The 10,864-nt window shown below is 40.3% G+C and overlaps 7 non-coding genes across 7 annotated transcripts; all 7 read right to left on the reverse strand.

The window, feature by feature from the left end:
• Positions 1–933: 933 nt before the first annotated feature.
• Positions 934–1,005, reverse strand: TRNAE-CUC (transfer RNA glutamic acid (anticodon CUC)). The gene has a single exon. It is a non-coding gene; the product is annotated as a tRNA-Glu (tRNA).
• A 2,756-nt stretch (positions 1,006–3,761) lies between these two features.
• TRNAE-CUC (transfer RNA glutamic acid (anticodon CUC)) lies at positions 3,762–3,833 on the reverse strand. The gene has a single exon. It is a non-coding gene; the product is annotated as a tRNA-Glu (tRNA).
• A 1,231-nt stretch (positions 3,834–5,064) lies between these two features.
• On the reverse strand, positions 5,065–5,136 carry TRNAE-CUC (transfer RNA glutamic acid (anticodon CUC)). Its single transcript has one exon. It is a non-coding gene; the product is annotated as a tRNA-Glu (tRNA).
• Positions 5,137–6,279: 1,143 nt separating this feature from the next.
• Positions 6,280–6,351, reverse strand: TRNAE-CUC (transfer RNA glutamic acid (anticodon CUC)). The gene has a single exon. It is a non-coding gene; the product is annotated as a tRNA-Glu (tRNA).
• Positions 6,352–8,343: 1,992 nt separating this feature from the next.
• Positions 8,344–8,415, reverse strand: TRNAE-CUC (transfer RNA glutamic acid (anticodon CUC)). The gene has a single exon. It is a non-coding gene; the product is annotated as a tRNA-Glu (tRNA).
• Positions 8,416–9,570: 1,155 nt separating this feature from the next.
• Positions 9,571–9,642, reverse strand: TRNAE-CUC (transfer RNA glutamic acid (anticodon CUC)). Its single transcript has one exon. It is a non-coding gene; the product is annotated as a tRNA-Glu (tRNA).
• Positions 9,643–10,278: 636 nt separating this feature from the next.
• TRNAE-CUC (transfer RNA glutamic acid (anticodon CUC)) lies at positions 10,279–10,350 on the reverse strand. The gene has a single exon. It is a non-coding gene; the product is annotated as a tRNA-Glu (tRNA).
• Positions 10,351–10,864: the final 514 nt, after the last annotated feature.

Raw genomic sequence — 10,864 nt, forward strand, 5'->3', positions numbered from 1 at the left:
ATTGGAGAGTATATTTAGTATACTTATGATACTATGAAGTTTATACTTTAGTTTTTTACGTGGTTGTTTGGTTGCTGCAGCTGCATATTATTCACAGTCCTTCCCTTTGTTGGTGCTGCCCCTGCCCCCTCCCTTTGATGCTGCTAATCCTACATAATGCATGGGCATAATATGACTTTGAAAAAACCTCCGCCCACCTCCCACGCATTTCACAATTAGCACTATTCGCATTCCTGCATTTCTCATAAATATGCTAAATTCCTCTTCAAATGCAAATTCTTTTGTCAAGGCTCTCTTCCTCCTCCCTGACAGCTTAAACAGACACTCCAAGCCTAAGACGTGTCATTTAGACTCTGTCTTATCGACAAACATGTTCTTCACCTGAGGACGGCTGCTTGCGTTGTGGCCGAAACGTCGAGAGAATTATTTTATTATGTTTTATTTTTATTATTGTATTACTTCCCTACTACGTGACTTTACCGAAAGAACCAAGAAGATATATACGGAGTGGTAGCTCTTGTAATCTCTCCTTTACTTGATACAGCTGTCGTGGCTGTGACGGTTCCACCTGGAGAGGGAAGCTTGTGTTGCCTCCGAAACGTCGTGATTTTTATTTTATTTAACTTTTATTAATTTTTAATTATTTTTTCTACGTGACTTTACCGATTAAACCTAAGAATATGAATCCTTGCAGTCACGAAAGCTTCAAATCTAGAATCGAACATCAAGACTGGTGATGATGCGGGACAGCAGGACACGTACAGGTGCATCTTCCAACTTCCCTGGTGGTCCGGTGAATAAAATTCGAAGCTCTCAGTGCTGTGGTCTGGGTTCAGTTCCCGGTCACGGAATGAGATTCTTGGTGTCTTTTTTAAAGCAGTTAAACTTTTCCGTAAAGAAGAAAATAACTTTTTTATTATATATAAAAAAGCTTTCCCTGGCCGGGAATCGAACCCGGGCCGCGGCGGTGAGAGCGCCGAATCCTAACCACTAGCCCACCAGGGAAGCTGGTTGATATGTCTCCACATGTCCTGCTGTCCTGGCACCTCCAACACCGGGAGCTCGCTCGAGGGTTGATGGTGCATTGGAATCTGTTCACGAGATTTACGTGGCATCGTGAGACCATAAGAGATGGCGACTGCCTGGGGAACACTTCAGTCAACAATTGAAGATCAAGCCTGGTGATGATGCGGGACAGCAGGACACGTGGAGGCACACTCTCCAATTTCCCTGGTGTGACAACTGGTTAGGTTTTGGCGCTCCCTCCGCCCCCGCTCAGATTCGAATTCTGGTAAGGGAAATAGTCTTTTGGTTTCATTTTCAAAGCCGTTCCACGAATCCGTGAATTAAAAGTATTTATATTATTGGTTAATTTGGTAAAGTCACGTATATTAAAATAAAAAAAAATTAAGAAAATACAAATTTTTTTTAAGGTAATAAAAATAGAATAAGATAAAAGTAATGAATGTAAAATCATAAAAGCAAAAAACCTACAAAAAATGTAAAATAAAAATATGAAAATAATACTAAAATGAATTTATTGTTGTTGTTTTTCTTTTATCATTTAAAAAACAGAAAAGTTATATTGTTGTTCTTTTTTTTTATTTTCTTTGTTTTCTATTTACGTGACATTACAGAACGAACCAAGAATATGAATTCCTGCAGTAACGAAAGTTTTAATTATTTACGTTAAAAGTGTTTTGTGAACGGGACTCTAACCCAGGCCGCTGCGATGAAAGGGCCAAATCCTAACCACTAGACGACCAGTGAAGATGGTGGAGGTGTCTCCACGTGTCCTGCTGTCCTGGCACCTCCAACACCGGGAGCTCGCTCGAGGGTTGATGGTGCATTGGAATCTGTTCATGAGATTTACGTGGAATCATGAGACCATAAAAGATGGCGACTGCCTGGGGAACACTTCAGACAAAAATCGAAGATCAAGCCTGGTGATGATGCGGGACAGCAGGACACGTGGAGGAACACTCACCAATTTCCCTGGTGTGACAACTGGTTAGTTTTGGCGCTCCCTCCGCCCCCGCTCAGATTCGAATTCTGGTAAGGGAAAGTCTTTTGGTTTCATTTTCAAAGCCGTTCCACGAATGCGTGAATTAAAAGTATTTATATTATTGGTTAATTTGGTAAAGTCACGTAAATAAAAAATAAAAAATTGAAGAAAATACAAATACATTTTTAAGGTAATAAAAATAGAATAAGATAAAAAATAATGAATGGAAAATCAAAAAAGCAAAAAACCTACAATAAAATTTTAAAATTAAAACATGAAAATAATTCAAAAAATCAATTGAAAATAATAAAAGCAAAAAACTTACGAATTTTTACTTTTATTTAATTATTTTTATTGTTGTTGTTTTTCTTTTATCAGTTAAAAAACAGAAAAATTCTATTTTTGTTCTTTTTAATTACTATTTTTTAATTTTCTTTGTTTTCTATTTACGTGACATTACAGAACGAAACAAGAATATGAATTCCTGCAGTAACGAAAGTTTTAATTACTTACGTTAAAAGTGTTTTGTGAACGGCAATCTAACCCAGGCCGCTGCGGTGAAAGGGCCAAATCCTAACCACTAAACGACGAGTGAAGCTGTTGGAGGTGTCTCCACGTGTCCTGCTGTCCTGGCACCTCCAACACCGGGAGCTCGCTCGAGGGTTGATGGTGCATTGGAATCTGTTCACGAGATTTACGTGGAATCGTGAGACCATAAGAGATGGCGACTGCCTGGGGAACACTTCAGTCAACAATCGAACAAGGCAAGGACCTTTCCCATAGAATTGTAATGTATTACTTACTGTTAGTAGCTCAGCTTATTGGAGAGTATATTTAGTATACTGATGATACTATGAAGTTTATACTTTAGTTTTTACGTGGTTGTTTGGTTGCTGCAGCTGCATACTATTCACAGTCCTTCCATTTGTTGGTGCTGCCCCTGCCCCCTCCCTTTGATGCTGCTAATCCTACATAATGCATGGGCATAATATGACTTTGAAAAAACCCCCGCCCACCTCCCACGCATTTCACAATTAGCACTATTCGCATTCCTGCATTTCCCATAAATATGCTAAATTCCTCTTCAAATGCAAATTATTTTGTCAAGGCTCTCTTCCTCCTCCACCTGACAGCTTAAATAGACACTCCAAGCCTAAGACGTGTCATTTAGACTCTGTCTTATCGACAAACATGTTCTTCACCTGAGGACGGCTGCTTGCGTTGTGGCCGAAACGTCGAGAGAATTATTTTATTATGTTTTATTTTTATTATTTTATTACTTCCCTACTACGTGACTTTACCGAAAGAACCAAAAAGATATATACGGAGTGGTAGCTCTTGTAATATCTCATTTACTTGATACAGCTGTCGTGGCTGTGACGGTTCCACCTGAAGACGGAAGCTTGTGTTGCATCCGAAACGTCGTGATTTTCATTTTATTTTACTTTTATTAATTTTTAAAAAAATGTCTACGTGACTTTACCGAAAAAACCTATGAATATGAATCCTTGCAGTCATGAAAGCTTCAAATCGAGAATCGAACATCAAGCCTGGTGATGATGCGGGATAGCAGGACACGGTACAGGTGCATCTTCCAACTTCCCTGGTGGTCTGGTGATTAAAATTCGAAGCTCTCAGTGCTGCGGTCTGAGTTCAGTTCCCGGTCACGGAATGAGACTCTTAGTGTCTTTTTTAAAGCAGTTAAACTTTTCCGTAAAGAAGAAAATAACTTTTTTAATTATATATAAAAAAAGTGTTCCCTGACCGGGAATCGAACCCGGGCCGCGGCGGTGAGAGCGCCGAATCCTAACCACTAGACCACCAGGGAAGCTGACTGGATGCCTCCACATGTCCTGCTGTCCTGGCACCTCCAACACCGGGAGCTCGCTCGAGGGTTGATGGTGCATTGGAATCTGTTCACGAGATTTACGTGGAATCGTGAGACCATAAGAGATGGCGACTGCCTGGGGAACACTTCAGTCAACAATCGAAGATCAAGCCTGGTGATGATGCAGGACAGCAGGACACGTGGAGGCACACTCACCAATTTCCCTGGTGTGACAACTGGTTAGGTTTTGGCGCTCCCTCCGCCCCCGCTCAGATTCGAATTCTGGTAAGGGAAATAGTCTTTTGGTTTCATTTTCAAAGCCGTTCCACGAATGCGTGAATTAAAAGATTCGAATTCTGGTAAGGGAAATAGTCTTTTGGTTTCATTTTCAAAGCCGTTCCACGAATGCGTGAATTAAAAGTATTTATATTATTGGTTAATTTGGTAAAATCACGTATATTAAAATAAAAAAAATTTAAGAAAATACAAATACATTTTTTAAGGTAATAAAAATAGAATAAGATAAAAGTAATGAATGTAATATCATAAAAGCAAAAAACCTACAATAAAAATGTAAAATAAAAATATGAAAATAATACTAAAAATGAATTTATTGTTGTTGTTTTTCTTTTATCATTTAAAAAACAGAAAAATTTTATTTTTGTTCTTTTTTATTTTTTTTTAAATTTTCTTTTTTTTCTATTTACGTGACATTACAGAACGAACCAAGAATATGAATTCCTGCAGTAACGAAAGTTTTAATTATTTACGTTAAAAGTGTTTCGTGAACGGGACTCTAACCCAGGCCGCTGCGGTGAAAGGGCCAAATCCTAACCACTAAACGACGAGTGAAGCTGTTGGAGGTGTCTCCACGTGTCCTGCTGTCCTGGCACCTCCAACACCGGGAGTTCGCTCGAAAGTTGATGGAGCATTGGAATCTGTTCACGAGATTTACGTGGAATCGTGAGACCATAAGAGATGGCGACTGCCTGGGGAACACTTCAGTCAACAATCGAAGATCAAGCCTGGTGATGATGCGGGACAGCAGGACACGTGGAGGTACATCTTCCAACTTCCCTGCTGGTCTGGTGATTAAAATTCGAAGCTCTCAGTGCTGCGGTCTGGGTTCAGTTCCCGGTCACGGAATGAGACTCTTGGTGTCTTTTTTTAATGCAGTTAAACTTTTCCGTAAAGAAGAAAATAACTTTTTTAATTATTTATAAAAAAAGTGTTCCCTGACCGGGAATCGAACCCGGGCCGCGGCAGTGAGAGCGCCGAATCCTAACCACTAGACCACCAGGGAAGCTGGTTGATATGTCTCCACATGTCCTGCTGTCCTGGCACCTCCAACACCGGGAGCTCGCTCGAGGGTTGATGGTGCATTGGAATCTGTTCACGAGATTTACGTGGCATCGTGAGACCATAAGAGATGGCGACTGCCTGGGGAACACTTCAGTCAACAATTGAAGATCAAGCCTGGTGATGATGCGGGACAGCAGGACACGTGGAGGCACACTTTCCAATTTCCCTGGTATGACAACTGGTTAGGTTTTGGCGCTCCCTCCGCCCCCGCTCAGATTCGAATTCTGGTAAGGGAAATAGTCTTTTGGTTTCATTTTCAAAGCCGTTCCACGAATCCGTGAATTAAAAGTATTTATATTATTGGTTAATTTGGTAAAGTCACGTATATTAAAATAAAAAAAAATTAAGAAAATACAAATTTTTTTTAAGGAAATAAAAATAGAATAAGATAAAAGTAATGAATGTAAAATCATAAAAGCAAAAAACCTACAAAAAATGTAAAATAAAAATATGAAAATAATACTAAAATGAATTTATTGTTGTTGTTTTTCTTTTATCATTTAAAAAACAGAAAAGTTATATTGTTGTTCTTTTTTTTTTTTTTTCTTTGTTTTCTATTTACGTGACATTACAGAACGAACCAAGAATATGAATTCCTGCAGTAACGAAAGTTTTAATTATTTACGTTAAAAGTGTTTTGTGAACGGGACTCTAACCCAGGCCGCTGCGATGAAAGGGCCAAATCCTAACCACTAGACGACCAGTGAAGATGGTGGAGGTGTCTCCACGTGTCCTGCTGTCCTGGCACCTCCAACCCCGGGAGCTCGCTCGAAAGTTGATGGAGCATTGGAATCTGTTCACGAGATTTACGTGGAATCGTGAGACCATGAGAGATGGCGACTGCCTGGCGAACACTTCAGTCAACAATCGAAGATCAAGCCTGGTGATGATGCGGGACAGCAGGACACGTGGAGGTACATCTTCCAACTTCCCTGCTGGTCTGGTGATTAAAATTCGAAGCTCTCAGTGCTGCGGTCTCGGTTCAGTTACCGGTCACGGAATGAGACTCTTGGTGTCTTTTTTAAAGCAGTTAAACTTTTCCGTAAAGAAGAAAATAACTTTTTTTATTATTTATAAAAAAGTGTTCCCTGACCGGGAATCGAACCCGGGCAGCGGCGTTGAGAGCGCCGAATCCTAACCACTAGACCACCAGCGAAGCTGGTTGATATGTCTCCACATGTCCTGCTGTCCTGGCACCTCCAACACCGGGAGCTCGCTCGAGGGTTGATGGTGCATTGGAATCTGTTCATGAGATTTACGTGGAATCATGAGACCATAAAAGATGGCGACTGCCTGGGGAACACTTCAGACAAAAATCGAAGATCAAGCCTGGTGATGATGCGGGACAGCAGGACACGTGGAGGAACACTCACCAATTTCCCTGGTGTGACAACTGGTTAGTTTTGGCGCTCCCTCCGCCCCCGCTCAGATTCGAATTCTGGTAAGGGAAAGTCTTTTGGTTTCATTTTCAAAGCCGTTCCACGAATGCGTGAATTAAAAGTATTTATATTATTGGTTAATTTGGTAAAGTCACGTAAATAAAAAATAAAAAATTGAAGAAAATACAAATACATTTTTAAGGTAATAAAAATAGAATAAGATAAAAAATAATGAATGGAAAATCAAAAAAGCAAAAAACCTACAATAAAATTTTAAAATTAAAACATGAAAATAATTCAAAAAATCAATTGAAAATAATAAAAGCAAAAAACTTACGAATTTTTACTTTTATTTAATTATTTTTATTGTTGTTGTTTTTCTTTTATCAGTTAAAAAACAGAAAAATTCTATTTTTGTTCTTTTTAATTACTATTTTTTAATTTTCTTTGTTTTCTATTTACGTGACATTACAGAACGAAACAAGAATATGAATTCCTGCAGTAACGAAAGTTTTAATTACTTACGTTAAAAGTGTTTTGTGAACGGCAATCTAACCCAGGCCGCTGCGGTGAAAGGGCCAAATCCTAACCACTAAACGACGAGTGAAGCTGTTGGAGGTGTCTCCACGTGTCCTGCTGTCCTGGCACCTCCAACACCGGGAGCTCGCTCGAGGGTTGATGGTGCATTGGAATCTGTTCACGAGATTTACGTGGAATCGTGAGACCATAAGAGATGGCGACTGCCTGGGGAACACTTCAGTCAACAATCGAACAAGGGAAGGACCTTTCCCATAGAATTGTAATGTATTACTTACTGTTAGTAGCTCAGCTTATTGGAGAGTATATTTAGTATACTGATGATACTATGAAGTTTATACTTTAGTTTTTACGTGGTTGTTTGGTTGCTGCAGCTGCATACTATTCACAGTCCTTCCATTTGTTGGTGCTGCCCCTGCCCCCTCCCTTTGATGCTGCTAATCCTACATAATGCATGGGCATAATATGACTTTGAAAAAACCCCCGCCCACCTCCCACGCATTTCACAATTAGCACTATTCGCATTCCTGCATTTCCCATAAATATGCTAAATTCCTCTTCAAATGCAAATTCTTTTGTCAAGGCTCTCTTCCTCCTCCACCTGACAGCTTAAATAGACACTCCAAGCCTAAGACGTGTCATTTAGACTCTGTCTTATCGACAAACATGTTCTTCACCTGAGGACGGCTGCTTGCGTTGTGGCCGAAACGTCGAGAGAATTATTTTATTATGTTTTATTTTTATTATTTTATTACTTCCCTACTACGTGACTTTACCGAAAGAACCAAAAAGATATATACGGAGTGGTAGCTCTTGTAATATCTCATTTACTTGATACAGCTGTCGTGGCTGTGACGGTTCCACCTGAAGACGGAAGCTTGTGTTGCATCCGAAACGTCGTGATTTTCATTTTATTTTACTTTTATTAATTTTTAAAAAAATGTCTACGTGACTTTACCGAAAAAACCTATGAATATGAATCCTTGCAGTCACGAAAGCTTCAAATCGAGAATCGAACATCAAGCCTGGTGATGATGCGGGATAGCAGGACACGGTACAGGTGCATCTTCTAACTTCCCTGGTGGTCTGGTGATTAAAATTCGAAGCTCTCAGTGCTGCGGTCTGAGTTCAGTTCCCGGTCACGGAATGAGACTCTTAGTGTCTTTTTTAAAGCAGTTAAACTTTTCCGTAAAGAAGAAAATAACTTTTTTAATTATATATAAAAAAAAGTGTTCCCTGACCGGGAATCGAACCCGGGCCGCGGCGGTGAGAGCGCCGAATCCTAACCACTAGACCACCAGGGAAGCTGACTGGATGCCTCCACATGTCCTGCTGTCCTGGCACCTCCAACACCGGGAGCTCGCTCGAGGGTTGATGGTGCATTGGAATCTGTTCACGAGATTTACGTGGAATCGTGAGACCATAAGAGATGGCGACTGCCTGGGGAACACTTCAGTCAACAATCGAAGATCAAGCCTGGTGATGATGCAGGACAGCAGGACACGTGGAGGCACACTCACCAATTTCCCTGGTGTGACAACTGGTTAGGTTTTGGCGCTCCCTCCGCCCCCGCTCAGATTCGAATTCTGGTAAGGGAAATAGTCTTTTGGTTTCATTTTCAAAGCCGTTCCACGAATGCGTGAATTAAAAGTATTTATATTATTGGTTAATTTGGTAAAATCACGTATATTAAAATAAAAAAAATTTAAGAAAATACAAATACATTTTTTAAGGTAATAAAAATAGAATAAGATAAAAGTAATGAATGTAATATCATAAAAGCAAAAAACCTACAATAAAAATGTAAAATAAAAATATGAAAATAATACTAAAAATGAATTTATTGTTGTTGTTTTTCTTTTATCATTTAAAAAACAGAAAAATTTTATTTTTGTTCTTTTTTATTTTTAAAAATTTTTTTTTTTTTTCTATTTACGTGACATTACAGAACGAACCAAGAATATGAATTCCTGCAGTAACGAAAGTTTTAATTATTTACGTTAAAAGTGTTTCGTGAACGGGACTCTAACCCAGGCCGCTGCGGTGAAAGGGCCAAATCCTAACCACTAAACGACGAGTGAAGCTGTTGGAGGTGTCTCCACGTGTCCTGCTGTCCTGGCACCTCCAACACCGGGAGCTCGCTCGAAAGTTGATGGAGCATTGGAATCTGTTCACGAGATTTACGTGGAATCGTGAGACCATAAGAGATGGCGACTGCCTGGGGAACACTTCAGTCAACAATCGAAGATCAAGCCTGGTGATGATGCAGGACAGCAGGACACGTGGAGGTACATCTTCCAACTTCCCTGCTGGTCTGGTGATTAAAATTCGAAGCTCTCAGTGCTGCGGTCTGGGTTCAGTTCCCGGTCACGGAATGAGACTCTTGGTGTCTTTTTTAATGCAGTTAAACTTTTCCGTAAAGAAGAAAATAACTTTTTTAATTATTTATAAAAAAAGTGTTCCCTGACCGGGAATCGAACCCGGGCCGCGGCGGTGAGAGCGCCGAATCCTAACCACTAGACCACCAGGGAAGCTGGTTGATATGTCTCCACGTGTCCTGCTGTCCTGGCACCTCCAACACCGGGAGCTCGCTCGAGGGTTGATGGTGCATTGGAATCTGTTCACGAGATTTACGTGGAATCGTGAGACCATAAGAGATGGCGACTGCCTGGGGAACACTTCAGTCAACAATCGAACAGGGGAAGGACCTTTCCCCTCTTCAACCATTATATATACGGAGTGGTAGCTCTTGTAATCTCTCATTTACTTGATACAGCTGTCGTGGCTGTGACGGTTCCACCTGAAGACGGAAGCTTGTGTTGCCTCCGAAACGTCGTGATTTTTATTTTATTTAACTTTTATTAATTTTTAATTTTTTTTCTACGTGACTTTACCGAAAAAACCTAAGAATATGAATCCTTGCAGTCACGAAAGCTTCAAATCTAGAATCGAAGATCAAGCCTGGTGATGATGCGGGACAGCAGGACACGTGGAGGTACATCTTCCAACTTCCCTGGTGGTCTGGTGATTAAAATTCGAAGCTCTCAGTGCTGTGGTCTGGGTTCAGTTCCCGGTCACGGAATGAGACTCTTGGTGTCTTTTTTAAAGCAGTTAAACTTTCCGTAAAAAAAATATATATAATTTTTTAATTATTTATAAAAAAAGTGTTCCCTGACCGGGAATCGAACCCGGGCCGCGGCGGTGAGAGCGCCGAATCCTAACCACTAGACCACCAGGGAAGCTGGTTGATATGTCTCCACATGTCCTGCTGTCCTGGCACCTCCAACACCGGGAGCTCGCTCGAGGGTTGATGGTGCATTGGAATCTGTTCACGAGATTTACGTGGAATCGTGAGACCATAAGAGATGGCGACTGCCTGGGGAACACTTCAGTCAACAGTAGAAGTTCAAGCCTGGTGATGATGCGGGACAGCAGGACACGTGGAGGCACACTCACCAATTTCCCTGGTGTGACAACTGGTTAGGTTTTGGCGCTCCCTCCGCCCCCGCTCAGATTCGAATTCTGGTAAGGGAAATAGTCTTTTGGTTTCATTTTCAAAGCCGTTCCACGAATGCGTGAATTAAAGTATTTATATTATTGGTTAATTTGGTAAAATCACGTCATTAAATAAAAAAAATTTAAGAGAATACAATAGATTTTTTAAGGTAATAAAATAGAATAAGATAAAAGTAATGAATGTAAAATCATAAAAGCAAAAAACCTAGAATAAAAATGTAAAATAAAAATATGAAA

This window comes from Lethenteron reissneri, chromosome 29 (assembly GCF_015708825.2).
Source record: "Lethenteron reissneri isolate LAM-NWPU_2019-01 chromosome 29, ASM1570882v1, whole genome shotgun sequence".
Taxonomy (NCBI): Eukaryota; Metazoa; Chordata; class Hyperoartia; order Petromyzontiformes; family Petromyzontidae; genus Lethenteron; species Lethenteron reissneri.